Raw genomic sequence first — 22,160 nt, forward strand, 5'->3', positions numbered from 1 at the left:
CGTACGGGGATAAGGTCGGATTTCATGACATCCCAGAAATTGGAACGTCGAACCAGCAGGGGTGAGGCTGCCGGACACCCAACGAACAAGTGAGACTCGGAAAGTTTTGATAACAGACACACTGAGTAGAAATTAAGATAAAGTAGAATATAAGTAAGATAAGTGGTGTGTAAGAGAAATGAGTGTCCCCGTCACTTCAATTGTCACAAACTATCTCAATCACTTAACTTGAGCCGGAATTAAGAGGGCAAATGCTCCACGTGATGGCCAAGGATTAAGGTCGAAGGGAACACCAGGAGGACAATGTGACGGCGGAAACCTGTGAGTGACTGTGTGATACGCATGAACTGGTGTGAGAGCTGAGGGATAATCCCATCGCAATAAATAAGTGATGGAGTAGAAGAAGGCCCGCGTGAAGAGACTCATTCACAGAGGAAGCGAGGGAAGGTCAGTTCACATAATGGCATCAGGGGAAGACCTTGAATGGAGGCCGGGAGGGTCTCTTAGTAGGTTCTATACAGACGACCAGAAGGGCTTAATAGATGAAATGATTAAAGGCGGGTGGGATCCCTCGGCTGTCCCCAAGAAGCAAAAGAATTGGTGGGAGAAGCAGAAACAGAAAATGGCAAAGAAAACCGGAGTACTTTTAGTATATCAGTTATGTGTTTTACAAAGTAAAACCAAACAATTAGTAGAGAAAAATAAGGAGACAGAAGCCGAGAATAAGAAATGGAGAGAGCGGTATGAACAAACCGGCAAATGGGGGGATCAGATTATGACCTCCCTCCGCCTTATGTTGCCGCAGTAGCGGCCTCGGCTCCTCCCTTTGATGAGGAGATCGAGATGGACGGGTCAAATGACAATTCAGTAAATACAGAAAGGGCAGCCCCTCTTTGGGTAACCCAGGGCGTACAGGGAGGGAACCCTCGATATCAATACTACACTTTCACCCTCACAGAAAAACAAATGAAGAATCAGGATTTGGGAAGTCTACAACCACAGAAGAGAAATGTAGAATTTTGGCAAAAGTTAGAAGAATTGTATGAGACCCACAATATGCATGAGCGAGATGTCCACCAAATAGTTCGGGCTAAGTGTCCAAAGGACTAGTGGACAGGGCTAGCACCCCCTCACAGCGATGGCACATGGATACCTGCCGTGGGTGCCACAAGGGCACAACGGGACGCTGCCAGAACGGGGTTCATCCAGGCTGTACAGGCCTTAATGGGAGCATCCACTCCAAATTGGGGATTGATAATGCAGACCCGCCAGAAAAATGGAGAAAACGCCAATGACTACGGAAAGAGGTTATGGTTCCAATACCAAGAATCCTCAGGACAGGCAGCCCCGAACAGAGACGACCCAGTCTTCATGAAAATGTTTAAGGACGGCCTTTCGGCCGACCATCAAAAGATCTTAAAAATGGGGGTGGTAGTCGCGGACACCAATGACCAAGCTGTCCAGTGGGCATGCCACATTAACTCTGGGGGAAAAAAAACAAGAAGTGGCCGCAGCTAAGAGTAGTAAGAGTGCAGGCCGAGGGGAATGCTACAACTGTGCCATCGACTGTAGGGGCCCCCAAAGACCAACCATCCGATGTGACAATTGTGGGAAAAAGGGACATGCCACTGATAAATGTTGGGCGCCCAAGGAGAAAAAAAATAGTCAGTCAGGCCTGAGAGTAGAGGAGATGAAGCGACAGCAGATAATCACAGCGCTGAAGGACTTAGGAAGAGACTGAAGGCCAGCGGCTCCCGTGGAGCAGGGAGAGGATCTGCGTATTCACATAATAGCGCTGTTAGGGGGCCGGCAGTGTGATATGTTAGTGGATACCGGAGCATCGGTATCTATGACAGATATTCCCTTACCCACAACTAAACATGTAGTCAATATAACTGGCGTGGGAGGATTTGCCGTCAAAGCCCACCAGAGTGAAATAATTCTATTGGAGATTTCCGGTATTCTGATCCCGGCACAATTTTATGTATGCCCAAATGCAGAAGGGACCAAATTGGGGATCGACCTCCTGGAACAGTTAGGGGCAATAATAGGCCCACAGAATAAGAGAATAGTTTGGAGAAATAAGGGAGGATGTAAAATCACGACGTGCGGGGAACAGACAATCACGCAAAGGTCGGAAGTATGCAAATTCTCACCCGAGATTGGGATACAGCAGGAGACTACAACCCATTATGCGAACAAATGAGGGAAGTGTGGGCTCAATCAAAGCAGGATTGTGGGCTGGTAAAGACCAAACCAGTGGTCATTCCTGGGCCCGAATACCCTCCTCATAAGCAATACTCCATTAAACCTGAAGCCCGAGAGGCCATAAAACAAATAGTGCAGGACCTCTTGCGGAGCGGTGTCCTTCGGGAAGCTGAAAGCACTACGAACTCACCAACCTGGCCTGTAAAGAAACCAGATGGGTCATACCGATTGACCATAGACTATACGGCGTTAAATAAAGTAACTCCCTGCCAGCACCCCATCCTAGCAAGCCCAGCGACCATATTTAATGGACTGAAACCAGAACATAAAATATTCACGGTCTTAGATATAGCTAATGGATTTTGGTCCATACCATTAGCCCAGGAGTCCCAAGATAAATTCGCATTCACAGTCGGGGATAGGCAGTACACTTGGACACGAGTGCCCAAGGGTTTTCACAACAGTCCGGCCATATTTCACCGAACTATGAGTCGAGCCTTGGAGACCGTAGATTTAGCCCCCTACTGAAGTACCATCCTCCGATATGTGGACGATCTGTTGATTGCCTCAGAGGACGAGAGAGGACATATGGGGGCTCTAATAGAAACCCTAGAAGCCTTAAAGAAAGCTGGATTTAAAGTAAACCCCAAGAAAGCTCAGATCGGATTGAAGGATGTACAGTACTTGGGACACCAACTGTCGCAGGGGACAAAAACAATGCCCCACGACAGAAAGGAAGCAATTCGCATTATGCCCCGACCGAAAACGGTCCGAGGAGCGCGTAAGGTATTAGGATTCTTTAACTACTGTAGGAACTTTACAGCAAACTTCACGGCAATCGCGGAACCCATACAGAGACTATGTTTCTATGTTTCTAAAACCAGCTCGAGAAAGTGTGGAGTGGGGCCCGGAACAAGAAACAGCATACGGCCAGATAAAGGAAGCGCTGATGTCGGCACCAGGCCTAGGACTGCCAAATATGAATGCAATGTTTCACATTCATTGTGAAAACGAGGACGGGTTTTACAGAGCAGGAGTTACTCAAATGCATGGAGACCGAGTTCGCCCAGTAGCGTACTATTCCAACCAACAGTCACCCGTGGCAGGAGGTCTGTCAAGCTGTGTAGCAGCCTTGGACTGCGCAACATGGGCGGTGAAAGTTAGTGAGCCAGTAGTAATGACAGGGGAGGTTATACTACATACCAAACATACCTTGGTGGCAATGCTCAACAAAGGGAAATTGCGCTCCGTGTCCAACGTCCACCAAATGGGCCAAATGGGAAGCAGTATTACTTCCCTTAGATGGGTCCGTAAAAATTGTGCGAGACACGGGGGAGAACCTGGCAGAGGGCCTCTTATCCGTGGCTGAGCCTCATGAGTGCCAGTCACAGGAATGGGAGGACTCACTGGGACACATAAGTGAGATTCCCCTTGAAAACCCCGAGCTGATCCTGTACGTGGATGGGTCCCGGAAATATATTCAGAGGACCCCGCATACGGGATGGACGGTGGTAGATGAAGCGCTAAACACTGTCCAAAAGGGAAGGTTAGACGGAGGACTGTCGGCTCAAGTAGCTGAACTCACTGCCCTGACTGAAACCCTCCAATTGGCCGAAGGCCGGCGGACAAATATATATGCGGATAGCCACTATGCCTTCGGGGTAGTCCATGACTACATGACTGCCTGAGCCAGGGGAGGGTTCGTCACTTCGGGAGGTGAGGCTATCAAACATGAGGGCCAAATCAGACTACTATTAGACGCCACCAGTAAACCCGCAGAGGCAGCAGTGATCAAGGTTAAGACTCACCAGAAAGTAGTAAACAATGTCCAATGGGGCAATGAAGCAGCGGATAAAGCGGCACAGGAAGCAAGTATATCCTTAGAAGTGCAGAAAGAAGTTGTATGTAGTATCATTACTAGGGAAAATATAGACATTGAGAGATTACATGCCAATGTAAGTGATGAAGAAAAAAAAGATAGGGGCACTAAAGGAGGGAGCCAGGGTGACGACTTCGTATGGAGGAAAGATCGGAAGGTGATAGCCTCGGCTTGTATTAGACAAATGCTCATGGAACTGCACCATGGCATCAGTCATGTTGGATGGAACATCATGATAACAAACATAACTGGGGATTGGTGGTGGCCAGGAATGGGACAGGACGTAGCTAAGTACTGTCAGCAATGTATCACGTGTGCCCAGCACAACCCAGGAAAGGCCGTTAAGATTAGAATGGCTCACCAACCACGACCAAGGGGCCGTGGGAGTGTATACAGATAGACTTCACGGGACCTTTACCATCCTCAAGGGGCAAGAAATACTGTCTAGTAATAATAGATCAGTTTATGCGGTGGGTAGAAGCATTCGCCACGTGAAACTGCACCACAATCACGGTGGCCCGAATATTGGCAGAGGAAGTAATCCCATGTTGGGGCGTCCCTATCCAAATCGATTACGAGAAGGGAACCCATTTTACCGGACAAATAATGAAGGAGGTGTGCTCTATGTTGGGTATTTGACAGAAGTTTCATATCCCCTACCACCCGCAAAGCTCTGGGATGGTGGAACGTATAAACAGGACACTTAAAACAGCCCTAGCAAAGGCCATCCAAGAGACGGGACAAGCTTGGGCGGATTTACTACCCACAATCTTGATGAGACAAAGGGCAATTCCTAATCGAGTGATGGGATTAACTCCATGTGAGTTGATGACAGGCAGGGCGATACGGCTGCCGGAAGGAATCATAACTGGGGGATCCAACATAGGACCCCTGAGGGATCGGATTAGAAAGAACGTCTTGGAACTGAGTAAGCAACTTAAGGAATTGAGGAAGGAAGTGAGGGAACAGCAAGCAGGCAGGGACGAACAGAAGGAATTGGAGGACCGGGGGAGGTCCCGCAGATAGGCACAAAGGTAATGGTAAAATGTCTGCCAGGATGAACGGGGTTTGCTCCCCGTTGGTCTGGCCCATTTGAAGTCCTAATTAGCGGAGATACGTGCACCTGCATAGATATGGGTAGGGTTGGCCGATGGAAACATTGGTCTCAGCTCAAAGAATATGAATCCAACGACCCCAGCACAAGTGAACAAAACAAATAACCCTGCCTTCATACACATTCTAGGAAACTGAAGGCGGATGCATCAGCAGAAAACGCCGGAAGAAATAAAGACGATCCAAGATGAATGTGCTACGCGATATTATGTGCAGTTTGCTTTTTTGTGTAATTGTAATATGTAGCCTAGGGAGGACTCAGGCCAAAGTACCCCCACGGACCAAGAGAGAGTTGTATGTGAACACTTTTTTGTATATGTCATACACCTATGCCAAGAAAGCCAATGTTGCCAGCTGTTGGGTCTGTGCCCATGTCCCCACACACTCGGAGGAAGGAATCCCCCTACAATCAATCCCATTTAGTGATAATGAGACAGGCAGCTGGATGTTTGGAGTTAGAACAGGATCCACGTTGGCTCTTATGCCATAGAGGCAGATGGCAGCACCATAATAAAACTTAAAAGTCATGGGTATAATCCAGAACAGTGTAGTAGGTGGAGACGATCAACCTATAACGATTCCTATCTACCACCATTCCTGAGAACAAGGTGTAAGAGGGGACAGGGAGGGGGGGGGCTATGTCTCAAAGGCAGGGACGACCGGAAGATCCTATTGTGGGGTACAGTAACTGCACATATAGCCTTACCTTACCTGCCGAAGGGGGTAGGGTGACACTCCCGTCATTAAACGGAAACAGTGACTTTTCCGTCCAATGGGACCCCTCCAGCGACAAATAATTATACGCCCAACAACGGGACTCATTTTGTGTGTGGTCACAGGGCCTACCCCTGGTTGCCCCGAGAATGGACGGGTTCTTGTTATCTGGTTTATATCGTACCCCACATGTATCAGCTGGGTTCTCTGAAGGACCTGCACCGGAGAGCCAGACGAGCCATCACGGAGACTGAAAGATTCTGGGCCATTGCGTTTCCCTGCTATGGAGCGGGTAAATTGGCAAGGGAATCCATTAACATGGCTTCCGTCCTGGAACAGGTGGCCAACGATGCAGCTGAATCCCTTAGTTAAGATTAATGCAGAGATGGTAGCCCTCCACACAGTAGCTCTGCAAAATCGGATGGCCCTTGACGATGTGTTGGCAGAAAAAGGGGGAACCTGTGCCTTCATCGGGGCTGAATGTTGTACATACATCCCAGATAGCTCGGAAGAAATTATCAATCTGACAGAGCATATCCAAGAAAAAATTAAAAAGCTTAAGCAACCACCAGCCTCCACGTTGTGGGACTGGTTCTCAGGGTGGTTAGGATCTATGGGAATGTCACTAATCCAAGGTCTGGCTACCTTTGTGGTGGTGGTAATAATGCTGTATTGCCTATGTATGTTACTTAAATATTGTATGAGCAAAGCACTGTCATCTTTACTATCAAGCAGACCTGTAACCCAACCGCCCTCAAACTATGAGAACCTAGCGGTGTCTCAGAAGGTGGCGTACACACGCCCAAAACACCTATATGATGAGATTTTACAAGCAGCAGAATGAGGTGCGACAGGAGATGGGAACCTGGACCCCGGAGTGGAGACCCTGTGGCTCAGGAACCGGCACATCACATCACCAATTTCTGCATGAAGACCGGGTATACATTGGCCTAGAATTATGTATATGAAAAATTTTGGCCAAATGAGGGATTGAAGGGTTAATCGCGTTAGTGCGAAATTGCTGTGCTTTAGAAACTGTATTATGACAGAATGAGATAATCAATTGCGAAAAGGTCACAAGACACTGAGCAAGAAAGAAACCAAACACACCAGACGCTGGCCAAAGATGAGGAAGTAAGCGGGACAAAGACGAAAAAAAACTTGTTGTGTAGACTCTTTTTGCAATGACAGATGTAGAAGCAGTAACATGTGACCTTTGCGGTTTACGACTTTAAATAATCATTTTTTATATACCCAAGTTGAGTTGTTGTCTGGTTGAGGGACCTACATACAACTCCCCTGGTACCTTGTATTAATAAACTGTGTGTGTTTTCAACTCTCTAACGTAGTCTCGGAGTAGATTTATTTCTACCTCGGGGTTTTCCCCGAACAATGTCATAAAATATATTGGAATAATGATTATTACTGTTTTAAACCCATCTCTGCCTGTGGTGTAGGCTTTTATCGCTCTTTAAAAATGTTTTGTTCAGTGATAATCTACAAAGCTGTCAGTAAATAAAAGTTTAAATATATTTTAGCCATCATATGTTACCATATATGGGATTATATTATTCCAGGCAGGTCGGGGCCTCTACGTGCTCCCAGGCCGCCGCACCTCTGCTCCTTTTATGGCCCCGACCTGCCGCTGGTGTTCTCACCGTAAAAGGAGCGTGTTAAGTTCTGACTCGAATGTACTGACTTACACGAGACACATGCTGAAGTCAAGGTTACTCAGGACCTGAACCTTTAATTCCAGCTCTCCAGTGCTGCACTTGCCTGAGACCTCTCTTTATATACCTCAGTGGGACAGGTATGGAGTGTCTCCTGCAAGTGGACCCCTGGTGGTAAGGTATGCTTATTGTTACAGGTCATATCCAGTTACAGTCATGTACAGCATGGTAAGATACAGTTATATACAGTAATGTGAGATACATGATATCCACCGCCCCTCGAATTTCGGTCATGGTACTCAGTTAGCTTTTGACGCTTAGCCTCAACAATTTCATGCATGTCTGGGAGGATTAACGAGAGCCTAGTCTTTAAGGTTTGTTTCATCAATAGTTGCGCGGGGGGAACCCCAGTCAACGAATGCGGACGTGATCTGTATGCCAGCAGCAGTCGCGACAGGCGGCTCTGCAGCATGGGACCTTGTTTAATGATCTGCACTGCTCACTCCGCCTGGCCATTGGAGGCCGGCTTGAAAGGTGCCATCTTAACGTGATTTATACCGTGGTCAATGATAAAATCTTGGAATTCTGCGCTGGTGAAGCATGGACCATTATCACTGACCAATATGTCAGGAATACCGTGCATTGCAAGCATGGTTCTAAGGCTCTCCACAGTGGTGGAGATGGTGCTCGAGTTTAAAATGGTGCACTCGATCCATTTTGAAAATGCATCAACGACTATGAGGAATATTTTGCCCATGAATGGGCCCGCATAGTCTACATGCACCCGCGACCACGGTTTGGTGGGCCAGGTCCAGGGGCTTAGGGGGCTTCCCTGGAGGCATTACTGAGTTGGCACAAATGGTGCAACGACAGACGCAGAGCTCCAAGTCCGCATCAATGCCAGGCCACCAGACATGAGATCTGGCTTTTGCCTTCATAAGGACGATCCCCGGGTGCTCGCGATGGAGCTCCCGGACAAACACCTCCCTGCCTCGTATGGGCATAACTACTCGGCTGCCCCACATCAGGCAGTCTGCCTGTAGTGAGAGTTCATGCATGTGCCTATGGAAGGGTTTGACCTCCTCGGGGCAGGCATCGCGAGCCTCTGCCCAGTCACCAGTTAAAAGGCATCTTTTAACTAGAGATAACGTGGGGTCGCTGGTCATCCAGGCTCTGATTTGGTGAGCCGTCATGGGCGAACCTGTGGATTCAAAGGCATTGATTGCCATGGCCATCTCACAGTCCTGTTCGTCCGATCCCTTCTGTGGTCGCCAGGGGTAGCCTGCTAAGCGCGTCGCCACAGTTGTCTGTGCCTGGTCTGTGCCTTATCGTGTAGTCGTAAGCCGCCAGCATGAGTGCCCACCGCTGAATGCACGCCGAGGCGTTGGCGTTGATTGCCTTGCACTCGGGTAGTAGGGAAGTGAGGGGTTTTGTGGTCGGTTTCTAGCGCAAACTTGGCCCCGAAAATGTATTCGTGCATCTTTTTGACACCGTACACGAACACGAATGTCTCCTTCTCAACCATAACGTACCCGCGCTCCACCCGCGAAAGTGACCTTGAGGCATAAGCAACAGGCTGCAATTTACCCGCATCATTGACGTGCTGTAAAACGCACCTGACCCCGTACGCTGACGCATCACATGTAAGGACTAACTTTTTACCTGGGTCAAAAAAGGCTAAAACACTCTTGGAACATAGAAGGTTGCGTGCCTTATTGAAGGCGCGTTCTTGGGCGTCCCCGCAAAACCAATCGCACCCCTTTCTGAGTAGCACGTGGAGAGGCTCCAGCAGCGTGCTCAAGTTTTGCATAATGTTCCCAAAGTAATTGAGTAGCCCGAGAAAGGCGCGCAGTTCCGAGACATTCCGGAGCCTGGGTGCCAGGCGATTCGCTTCGGTTTTGGATTCGGTTGGGCGGATTCCATCAGCGGCAATCCTTCTGCCCAAAAATTCAACCTCAGGCGCGAGAAACAGACACTTGGATTTCTTAACTCTTAGGCCTACCCAATCTAATCGATTTAGTACTTCCTCAAGATTGCGGAGATGAGAGTCGTTGTCCCTGCCTGTGATTAGTATGTCATCTTGAAACACAACCGTCTCCGGGATGGACTTGAGCAGACTTTCCATGTTGCGCTGGAATATAGCAGCTGCCGATCGTATGCCGAATGGGCATCGATTGTACACAAAAAGGCCTCGATGTATGTTGATGGTGGTGAGTAGCTTAGACTCTTTGGTCAGTTCTTGCGTCATATACGCAGATGTGAGGTCAAGTTTCGAGAAAAGCTTTCCTGCAGCCAATGTGGCAAATAGGTCCTCCGCTCTGGGCAGCGGGTATTAGTCCTGTAGGGAGACTCTGTTTATGGTAGACTTGCAATCCCTACAGATTCGCACGGATCCATCAGGCTTCATGACGGGGATGATGGGGCTTGCCCAGTCGCTGAATTCCACGGGAGAAATATTATGCCTTCCCGCAGAAGCCGGTCCAGTTGGTTTTCAATCTTTTCCCTCATCACATAAGGCACAGCTCTAGCCTTGTGATGAACCGGTCTGGCATTCTGTGTGATGTAGATTCCAACTTTAGCCCCTTTGAAGGTGCCCACACCTGGCTGAAAGAGATGTTCAAAATAGCTTAGAACTGTTGAGCAGGAGGTCCGTTCCTCTGACGACATGGCGTGAACATCATCCCATTTCCAATAAATTTCTGCTAGCCAGCTTCTCCCCAACAGGGCTGGGAGATCCCCTGGGACAATCCACAGGGAAAGTCGGTTCACCATCCCTTTGTGTGTGACTGAGAGCATGGCGCTGCCAAGGACTGGGACGATTTCTTTTGTATAGGTCCTTAGTTTGGTGTCGATCTTTGTGAGTTTTGGTCTGTTGCTTTTGTGCGGCCACAGCTGTTCAAATTGTTGAACGCTCATGAGGGATTGACTGGCCCCTGTGTCCAGTTCCATGTTGACGGGTATCCCGTTGAGTAGAACCCTCATCATAATTGGAGGCGTCTTGGTGTAAGAATAGTGGACATTGATCGTGTTAACCCGCTGTACCTCGGCGTCCCGTGCACTGTTCCAACCGTCTTCTGGTCCGCTTTCCGACCCTTCCAATTCGTATATCAGCCGAGCTGCTGTTTTTCTACACATGCGAGCCAGATGCCCTGTGTAGTTGAAGTTTCTGCAAACGGCATGCTGAAATCGACACATCCTGGTTGAGTGCCTTCCCCCACATCTCCAACACAGACCGTTTCCATTGTTTCCGAAGGATGAACTGCTTCTGGCTGATCTCCCTTGAGCTTCTCTCAATCTGTTGTTGATTGCTCGCATTGTGGGTTGATGAGGTGTGATCGGCCGTTCATGTGGCCCTTGATTTTAATGGCTTCTGGCGCCACTCTCTGCTGTTGAAGGCCTGCTCTCCTGCCTTTGTCTGTGTGTGGGGGTAGCGGTTTGTTTCACAATGTGAACCCCTTGTTCCGATGCCTCGTTGGTTGTCGTACCCGAAGTATAGATCAGCTTCGTTTCTTCTTCGCCTATCAAGAACGTCTGTGCGACCACTGCTGCTGCCTCTAGAGTCAAGTTCTTAGTCTCTATAAGCTTTCGGAATATGCCTGCGTGACCTATTCCTTCAATAAAAAAGTCTCTCAGTACTTCTCTCCTTAGTTCATCGGGGAACTCACATGAACTAGCCAGCCTCCGGAGTTTCGCCACGAAGTCGGGTATGCTTTGGCCCACACAGTGTCTGTATTTGTAGAACCTGTGTCTGGCCATGTGTAGGCTGCTCGCTGACTTCAGGTGGTCTCTCACCAGTGTGCTCAACTCCTCAAATGACTTGCCTTCTGGTTTCTCAGGTGCTCGCAGGTCTTTCATTAAAGTGTATGTTTTCGAGCCACAGCTGGTCAAGAGATAGGCTCTTCTCTTGTCTGCCTTATCGTCGCCCAGCCAGTCTTTGGTCACAAAGCTTTGCTGGAGACTTTCTATAAAGTCATCCCAATTGTCTCCAGCATTGTATTTCTCATCTGAGTTGTTGGTAGCCATTCTGTGGATTCTGTGATCCCGTAACTCATCGCCACTGTTAAGTCCTGACTCTAATGTACTGACTTACACAAGAACCATGCTGAAGTCAAGGTCACTCAGGACCTGCACCTTTAATTCCAGCTCTCCAATGCTGCACTTGCCTGAGACCTATCTTTATATACCTCAGTGGAACAGGTATGGAGTGCCTCCTGCAAGTGCACCTCTGGTGGTCAGGTATGCTTATTGTTAAAGGTCATATCCAGTTACAGTCATGTATAGCATGGTAAGATACAGTTATATAGAGTAATGTGAGATACATGGCAGAGCGGAGGTGCGGAAACCTGGGAGCAGCGTGGAGCCATGCCACTTCAGGGAGCAGTGCGAGCTGGTGCAGGAGGGCGACGGCAGCGAAGAGTGACGTCATCAAGGCCCAGGTCAGTGATTGGAGCATGGGCAGATACAGCAAAAGCGTTGAGAGACTGTGGAGGGATGTGATCAGGGCCCAGGAGAGGCGTGAGTTCGGTGCCAGGGGCAGCACGGGCCAGCCCACACTGCGATATGTGCGCGCAATAGGTCCGTGCAGCAGAGCTGGTCTGCAGTCGTCTTGGATAACCCTTGCCACTGGACGAAGACCTAGCTTTGTCAAGCCTGTGTGGTGGCTGGTATGCAACGGCCACCACACGTTAAAAAAAATCCATGCACAGGCATCTTCCACCCTTCAGGATGTAGTTTAGGACCTGGAATATTAGGTCCTTCATTGAAACACCTGTGAACTCATCCATTTTTGGCATGGAAGCAAGTCATTCTCGTTTCGAGGGACTGCCTCTGATCATGCTGATATATTATTTCAGTCTCTAGAAGATGCTGTATTTATGGCATTGCAGCCTACTTTTAAATTACTATTTAATGATCGGTTTAAATACAACTGTAACAAGCAAGTATTCAGACGTATGAGCATTGAGCAGTGCAATTTAGATTCAATTATTGCAAGGCACAATTTGTCAATCAATAATGATCAAAGCTGCAGTGTACCACAGTAAAATAATTTATAGTTAAAATGATTCATCTTGACATGCTGGCATCCTGAGTTCCCAAAGTTCTTGCCAGCAGAAATACAGTGGAGCAGGACTCCTTGCACGCATGGAAAAAGATGCAGAACCTATCCCAAATCTTGGCGATGGGGTCATTAATATGGTTCAGGTGGGCCACCGCTCCTGTACGGGCACACCAGAGGTATCAAGCCCCATTGCACCAGTGTAAGTCAGAGAACACACAGCCGAGATACTCGGGGGACTCTGGCTGAGGAATAGCCAAAGCAAAGTCAAATAAGTTTTACTTCCACTCTTAAAAGAGCTTGGTGCCATGATTGAGAAGGTAATTGACCCATGTTCAACCTTTTGGAGCCTTTACTGAGCCCTCAGTGGAATTCACACCAGCTCTCAGCTAGTAAGACAAGGGCATAATTGGAAGAGTTCACACAGTGGCCCAAGAATCCCCAGATACGCCCTGATGATGTAGGGTTATGGATAGAAGTCTTACCCACTCCCCCAGAAACTGGAATTTTGAGTACTTCTTGCACAGAGCAAAGAAACGGTGGATCCCTAGCAGGAGAGCCACCAGACCTCCAGCCTTCACAATGCCCCCAGAATTTGAGGGTCTTTGCATTATTTGTGCAATTTTGAATGTTTACAAAATATAACCCACATAACATCTAAGAGTTTATTTTATGGATTTGTGCCACCAGCACAGAGCTTCACCCAACTGGAGCACATATTTGGAATTGAGGTCCATGGTGTTCAATTGTGGCAATCCAATTGGAAATGCAGGACAGGGTGGTCTTACATTAGTATACTTTTGACAATTTACTGAGGCTCATGCACTACAGCAATGAGACTCTTGTGCATCCCGCACTGCACATGCATAAAATATGATTCATCTTGACATGTTAGAACATTGGAAGAGGCCAAGAAATTCCAGAGTGTTACCACTCCTGATGTATGCCTGGCATTCAGACTCAGCAAACAATTTTTTGCCTCCTACACCCAGCGCATGCTTGCATCGCTGGTGCAAGGGGGCTGAAAATTTCCCCTTATGTTAAAAATAGACCCCATATAATTTCCCAGCATAGCAATTCAGTCATTTCCTCATTAATATAAAATGGGTATCAAGAGCTGATAGGGTCTATTGAATACAACAGTGTCTTTAATGAGCCCTAAAGTAAGATTTATAGTAGCATTTTAAGGCCATTTATTAAATACATTCGTGCTTTTTTTTTCTTTCATTCTTCTCCATTTCTACCTAGTTGGTCAAGAGGCTTATAATGTTGCCAAAAAGAGCAGTAAGCCTGACGATTGGGAGGATTTTAGAATTCAGCAAAGGAGGACCAAGAAATTGATGAAGAAATAGAAAATAGAATATGAGAGTAAACTAGCGAGAGACATAAAAATAGACAGTAAAAACTTCTATAGGTATGTAAAAAGCAAAAGATTAGAGAAAGTAAATGTGGGTCCCTTACAGGCCGAGGCAGGAGAAATTATAATGCGGAATAAGGAAATGGCAGAGAAATTAAGCAAATACTTTGTGTTTATCGTCATGGAAGAAGACACAAAAAGCATCCTGGAAATAGTGGAGAACCAAGGATCTAATGAGAATGAGGAACTGAAAAAAAATTAGGATGAGTAAAAAAATAGTACTGGAGAAATTAATGGGACTGAAAGCTGATAAATCCCCTGGACCTGATGGCCTACATCCTAGGCTTTTGAAAGAAGTGGCTATAAAAATAGTGGATACATTGGTTGTCATCTTCCAAAATTCCATAGATTCCAGAACGATTGCTGCAGATTGGAATGTAGCTAATGTAACCCCGCTATTTAAGAAAGGAGGGAGAGAGAAAATGGGGAACTATAGACCAGATAGCCTGACATCAGTAGTAGGGAAAATGTTAGAATCTATTATTAAGGACGTGGTAATAGGACACTGAGAAAATATGAATAGGATTGGGCAGTCAACATGGATTTATGAAAGGAAAATCCTGTTTGACAAATCTGTTAGAATTTTTTGAGGTTGTAAATAATAGAATCGATAATGGGGAACCAGTGTATGTGGCATATTTGGATTTTCAGAAGGCATTTGATAAGGTGCCACACAAGTGGTTATGAAACAAAATTAGTGCTCATGGGATTGGGGGTAATATACTAGCATGGATTGAGGATTGGTTAATAGACAGAAAACAGAGAGTAGAAATAAACGGGTCATTTTTGGGTCGGCAGACTGTAACTAGTGGGGTGCTGCAAGGATTGGTGCTTGGGCCCCAGCTATTCACAATATATATCAATGATTTAGATGAGGGGACCAAATGTAATATATCCAAGTTTTCAGATGATACAAAGCTAGGGGGGAATATAAGTTGTGAGGAGGATGCAAAGAGGCTTAAAGAGGATATAGACAGGTTAAGTAAGTGGGCAAGAACATGGCAAATGGAATATAAGGTGGAGAAATGTGAAGTTCTCCCCTTTGGTAAGAAAACTAGGAAAGCAGAGTATTTTTAAATGGTGAGAGATTGGGAAATGTTGGTGTTCAGAGGGACCTGGGTGTCCTTGCATACAAATCACTGAAAGTTAACATGCAGGTACAGCAAGCAATTAAGAAGACAAATGGTATGTTGGCTTTTATTACAAGAGGATTTGAGTATAAGAGTAATTATATCTTATTGCAATTATCTAGGGCCCTGGTGAGACCACACCTGGAGTATTGTGTACAGTTTTGGTCTCCTTATCTAAGGAAGAATATACATGCCATAGAGGGAGTCCAACAAAGGTTCACCAGATTTATTCCAGGGATAGGGAGATTATCATGTGAGAAGAGATTGAGCAGACTAGGCCTATATTCTCTGGAGTTTGGAAGAATAAGAGGTGATCGCATTGAAACATACAACATTTTTATGGGGCTTGACAGGGTAGATGCAGAGTGGATGTTTCCCCTGGGTGGGGAATCTAGAACCAGGAGTCACTGTCTCAGAATAAGCGGTCGGCCATTTAGGACTGAGATGTGGAAACATAGGGGCCAAGTTTCGGCCTGAGTTGCTCCTGTTTTTTTTGAGCAACTGGTTTAGAATGGAGTATCTTAGAAATTTGAATTCTCGGCATTTAGTTTGCTCCAGTTCTAGTCAGTTAGAACAGTTTCACTTTGGAACAGAATTTTTTTTTCAAAAGGGGACGTCTCCGGCCACTTACGCCTGTTTTCAAAGTTTAGGCAGTGAAAGCTTACTCCAAACTAACTTAGAATGGACTAAGTGAAGATTTTTGTACGTTCGAAAAAACCTTGTCTACACTTTAGAAAATCAGGCGTAGGTTACAAATCAGGTGTAGGGAATGGGGGGGGGGTGTTTAAAGGGAAGTTTACAAACATTAAACACTTCAGTTTTACAAATAAAGAGCCATCATCAATAATAAATGATAAATACATCAATAAATCAACCAATAAATCAATCAAAAAAAATTAATTAAAACATTTTAAACAATTTAAAAATCAATAAATAAAAAAAACATTTTCTACTTACCGACTGCAGCACCGGGAGTCCTCCAACAGCGTGCTGGGACAGCCCCCCCAGTGTGTCTCTGTCAATGTCTCTATCTCTCTGTCTGTCTGTCTGTGTCTCTCACTCTCTGTCTGTCAGTGTCTGTGTTTCTGACAGCGAGGGGAGGGGGAGAAGGGGGGTGGGAGGGGGAGGGGGAGAAGGGGGTGGGAGGGGGAGGGGGAGAAGGGGGTGGGGGAGAGGGGGAGAAGGGGGCTGGGGGGGAGAAGGGGGTGGGGGGAGGAGGAGAAGGAGGGGTTGGTGGGGAGGAGGAGGGTGGGGAAGGAGGAGGGGTGGGGGGGTGAGAGGAGGAGAGGAGGGGCGAACAGAAGGGTGGAGGAGGGGAGAGGGGGAGAAGGGGGGAGAGGGGAGGAGGAGGGGAGAGGGGGAGAGGGGGAGAAGGGGGAGAGGGGGAGAGAGGAGGGAGGGAGGGAAGGAGAGAGGAGGGAGGGAAGGAGGGAGGGAAGGAGGGAGGGAAGGAGAGAGGAGGGAGGGAAGGAGAGAGGAGGGAGGGAGGGAAGGAGAGAGGAGGGAGGGAGGGAAGGAGAGAGGAGGGAGGAAGGGAGGGAAGGAGAGATGAGGGAGGGAAGGAGAGAGGAGGAGGGAGGGAGAGAAGGAGAGAGGAGGGAGGGAGGGAGGGAAGGAGAGAGGGGGGGGCAAGGGAGAGAAGGAGGCTGAACGGCCGGGCCTAAGACTTCGGGCTGGATTTACAGATAGGTGGCGTCGGGTGTCGGGGGGGGGGGGGGTGACAGTCACGGAGGGGGGGGGGGGTCGCGGAGGTTCGGGGGGGGGGGAGTCGCGGGGGGGAAGAGTCGCGGAGGTCAGGGTGGGGGGGGGAGAGAGTCACGGAGGTCCGGTGGGGGGGAGAGCGGGGATCGGGTCAGGTCCGGTTGGTTGGGAGGAGCCTTAAGCACACAGCCCCAGTGAGGCCATTCGGCCAGGGATAGGGTCTGCGTGCTTCAGGCCCCTCCCACAGTTTTGGGCGCCTGGAGCTACTGCACATGCGCGCCCACTGTCGCGCGCATGTGCAGAGGTCCCGGCACTGTTTTCAGCGCAGGGACCTAGCTCCGCTCCCCACAGCTCATGCTGCGCCGTGCCCAGCTCCAGAGGACCTGCAGGGAACCGGAGAATAGTTAAGTTTTTTTTAGGCGCACTTTCTGGCGCGAAAAACGGGCGTCCAGGTCCAGGCTGCGCCGTTTTAGGCGCGGCCCGAAATTTGGGCCCAGAGAAACATAGAAACATAGAAGATAGGTGCAGGAATAGGCCATTCGGCCCTTCGAGCCTGCACCACCATTCAATATGATCATGGCTGATCATGCAACTTCAGTACCCCATTCCTGCTTTCTCTCCATACTCCTTGATCCTGTTAGCCGTAAAGGCCACATCTAACTCCCTTTTGAATATATCTAATGAACTGGCCTCGACAACTTTCTGTGGTAGAGAATTCCACAGGTTCACAATTCTCTGAGTGAAGAAATTTCTCCTCATCTCGGTCCTAAATGGCTTACCCCTTATCCTTAGACTGTGACCCCTGGTTCTGGACTTCTCCAACATTGGGAACATTCTTCCTGCATCTAACCTGTCCAATCCCATCAGAATTTTATATGCTTCTATGAGATCCCCTCTCATTCTTCTAAATTCTAGTGAATATAAGCCTAGTCGATCCAATCTTTCTTCATATGTCAGTCCTGCCACCCCGGGAATCATTCTGGTGAACCTTCGCGGCACTCCCTCAATAGCAAGAATGTCCTTCCTCAGATTAAGAGACCAAAACTGTACACAGTATTCAAGGTGTGGCCTCACCAAGGCCCTGTACAACTGCAGGAAGACCTCCCTGCTCCTATACTCAAATCCTCTCGCTATGAAGGCCAACATGCCATTTGCTTTCTTCACCACCTGCTGTACCTGCATGGCAACTTTCAATGACTGATGTACCATGACACCCAGGTCTCATTGCGCCCCCCCTTTTCCTAATCTGTCACCATTCTGATAATATTCTGCCTCCCTGTTTTTGCCACCAAAGTGGATAACCTCACATTTATCTCCATTATACTGCATCTGCAATGCATTTGCCCACTCACCTAACCTGTCCAAGTCACCCTGCAGCTTCTTAGCATCCTCCTCACAGCTCACACTGCCACCCAGCTTAGTGTCATCTGCAAACTTGGAGATATTACATTCAATTCCTTCGTCCAACTCATTAATGTATATTGTAAATAGCTGGGGGGGCAGCACTGAACCTTGCGGTACACCCACTAGTCACTGCCTGCCATTCTGAAACGGACCCGTTTATTCCTACTCTTTACTTCCTGTCTGCCAACCAGTTCTCTATCCACGTCAATACATTACCCCCAATACCATGTGCTTTAATTTTGTGCACTGATCTCTTGTTTGGGACCTTGTCAAAAGCCTTTGGAAAGTCCAAATACACCACATCCACTGGTTCTCCCTTGTCCACTCTACTAGTTACATCCTCAAAAAATTCTAGAAGATTTGTCAAGCATGATTTCCGTTTCATAAATCCATGCTGACTTGGACCGATCCTGTCACTGCTTTCCAAATGCGCTGCTCTTACGTCGTTAATAATTGATTCCAACATTTTCCCCACTACTGATGTCAGGCTAACCGGTTTATAATTTCCTGTCTTCTCTCTCCCTCCTTTTTAAAAAGTGGGGTTACATTAGCTACCCTCCAATCCATAGGAACTGATCCAGAGTCTATAGAATGTTGGAAAATGACCACCAATGCATCCACTATTTCCAGGGCCACTTCCTTAAATACTCTGGGATGCTGACTATCAGGCCCTGGGGATTTATCGGCCTTCAATCCCATCAATTTCCCTAAGACAATTTCCTGACTAATAAGGATTTCCTTCAGTTCCTCCTTCTCGCCAGACCCTTGGTTCTCTAGTATTTCCAGAAGGTTATTTGTGTCTTCCTTAGTGAAGACAGAACCAAAGTATCTTTAACTTCTCTTGTTAGCCATGGTTGGACCACTTTTCCTGTGGGGTTTTTGCGCCTTAAAGGAATGTATGTTTGTTGTAAATTATATATTAATTCTTTAAATGCTAGCCATTGCTTGTCTACCGTCATACCTTTTAATGTAGTTTTCTAATCGACCTTAGCCAACTTGTCCTTCATACTCTCTGTAAAGTGTTTTGGGGCTATGTTTTTCTGCATTAAAGGTTGTTGTTGTTCAAACATGGCTACCCTCCTCATTACCACCTTATTCTGCACTACCTCCAATTTGCCAGCTATCAAATAGGGGCTTGGAGTGTTGCACTGCTCCATCATTTGGTGATTGGCATTTATTGTGCCAATGAGTTTTGCGAGTTTTTTTTATTGCACAAAACAATTACAAAGGCTGAAAATTACTTGAAAAATATTTAAGTTTTTTTTAAAGATTAGCAGCATTTCTACCCTTACATGTTGTCTTTACCTTTAAATGGCCAATATACTTTAAATCTAATCATCACCCCATGCTGCAGCATTTCGTTTAGAGTTTCCTGCATCCCGACTGGCTCCAATTTCTGGGCCCAGAATAGGCAGTGAGCAATGTAAATATACCTGACCCGGTCATACAGGTGCTATAATAACACCACCCCACAAAAGTCCAATTGAAAGATCTACATCACATCTTAAAAAGAATATTGTCTGAGTTTTCTGTAGAGATTCTCCTGATCTCCCACCGTAACTTTGGCGGAAGTTTGATGGAACTCAAAAGAAACAGTGTAAATGGGCTCGGAATGGCCATTTACGCCATTTCCCCAACATTTCCGCAAAGTTACAGTATAGGATCAGGAGAGCCCATGGAAATTCTCCCCCATATTCAGTTGAAGATATGATGAGTGTGATCAGGATGAATCTATGCCATATACGACTAAAATGTAAAGAAAGGCTCAAGCAATGGAATTTATTTTCTCCAGAGAGTTAGCGGCTCTCTCTATTTTCTGATTTACAGCCAACCAGCTTGCAAACTTGATTCCTTGCAAACGTCTTCCATATGAAGGGAGTTAAATTGACGGGGAGGTTTATCTCACAAAACATCGCAAAGTCAGACCTCCCTGCTACACAAACTAGCGCAGCCCCATTTTTACGAGACCTGGAAAGTCAAGCCTTAGTGTTCCTTAAAGTAGATGTTGAAGGAAGGACAATCCATAATAAAATAAACATATGTTGTGTTATAAAGATGGAGCAGGTTTGATGGGCCAAATGGCCTTTTCTCGCTTTTGACTTTCTTGTGTTCTTGTATCAGTAAAAATAGGAAATGTAGCAAAACAAAAGAGAAATAAGGACAAACTCTGAAAGAAAGTCTTGCATTTATATAGCAACATTCACAACCACCAGACGTCTCAAAGAGCTTTACAGCCAATGAAGTACTTTTAGATGTAGTCACTGTCGTAATATGGGAAATGTGGCAGCCAATTTGCGCACAGCAAACTCCCACAAACAGCAATGTGATAATGACCAAATAATTTGTTTTGTTACATTGATTGAGGGATAAATATTGGCCAAGACATCGGGGATAACTCCATTGCTCTTCTTCAATATAGTGCCATGGGATCTTTTACATCCACCTGAGAAAGCAGACAGGACCTTGGTTTAACGTCTCATCCGAAAGATGGCACCTCCAACAGTTCAGCATTCTCTCAGTACTGCACTGGAGTGTCAGCCTAGATTTATGTGCTCAAGTACCTTTGTTTTATGGATGTTTAGTGTAAGACCCATGCTTTCCTATGCTACGGTGAACGTGTTGACAATGGTTTGGAGTTCATCCTCCGAGTGAGCGCAGACGCAAGCGTCAGCTGCTTATTGTAATTCGATAACAGAGGGTGGCACGACCTTGGAACTGGACTGAAGGTGACGGAGGTTGAACAGTTTCCCATTTGTTCTATAGATTATCTCCACTCCAGCAGGAAGCTTTCTGATGGTGAGCTGTAACATTGCAGCGAGGAAGATCGAGAAAAGTATTGGTGCAATGACACAGCCTTGCTTCACCCTGGTTCCTACATGAATTGGGTCTCTGATGGATCCATTGGTCAGGATCACAGCTTGCACGTTATCATGAAGCAAGCGGAGGATGGTGACAAATTTTTGAGGACAGCCGAATTTGAAGAGTACACTCCATAATCCCTCACAGTTGACAGTGTCAAAGAAGGACATGTACAGGAGTTGGTGCTGCTCCCTGCATTTCTCTTGAATTTATCGTGCGGTTAAGATCATGTATCAACCTGCTCCCACCACACAGCACTGCCCCATGATTATCAAAATCCATGATGAGGCCTTGGACAATGTGAACCATTTTCCATAACTCGGGAGCCTACTGTCAACAAGGACAGACATCGATGACGAGGTCCAACACCGCCTTCAGTGTACCAGCACAGCCTTTGCTCGCCGAAGGAATAGAGTGCTTGAAGACTAGAACCTTAAAACCGGTACAAAGCTCATGGTCTACAGAGCAGTAGTGATACCTGCCCTCCTATATGCTCTGAGACATTGACTATATACAGCAGGCACATCAAAGCACTGGAGAAGTACCATCAACGCTGCCTCAGGAAGATCGTGCAAATCAGCGTTTTTGCGCAAGCCAACATCCTTAGCATCGAAGCATTGACCATGCTCAATCAGCTCCGATGGACGGGCCATATCACCCGCATGCCCGATACGAGACTCCCAAAGCAAGTACTCTACTCAGAGCTCCAACAGGGCAAATGAGCCCTAGGTGGGCAGAGGAAACGCTTCAAGGACACCCTCAAATCCTCCTTGAAGAAGTTCAACATCCCCACTAACACCTGGGAATCACTGGTGCAAGATTGCTCAAAATTGAAGAGAATAATCTGAGGGCATTGAACAGTTCGAGTCTCTTCGCCGGGTGCAAGCGCATACAGCGGGAGGAGCGCATGACAACCCAAGCACTTCAAAAAACCAGCACTTCAATCAACGTCATTTCAACCACCGTTTGCTCAAACTGCGACAGAGACTTAACAGTCATCTGAGAACTC

This window comes from Pristiophorus japonicus, chromosome 2 (genome assembly GCF_044704955.1).
Source record: "Pristiophorus japonicus isolate sPriJap1 chromosome 2, sPriJap1.hap1, whole genome shotgun sequence".
NCBI lineage: Eukaryota > Metazoa > Chordata > Chondrichthyes > Pristiophoridae > Pristiophorus > Pristiophorus japonicus.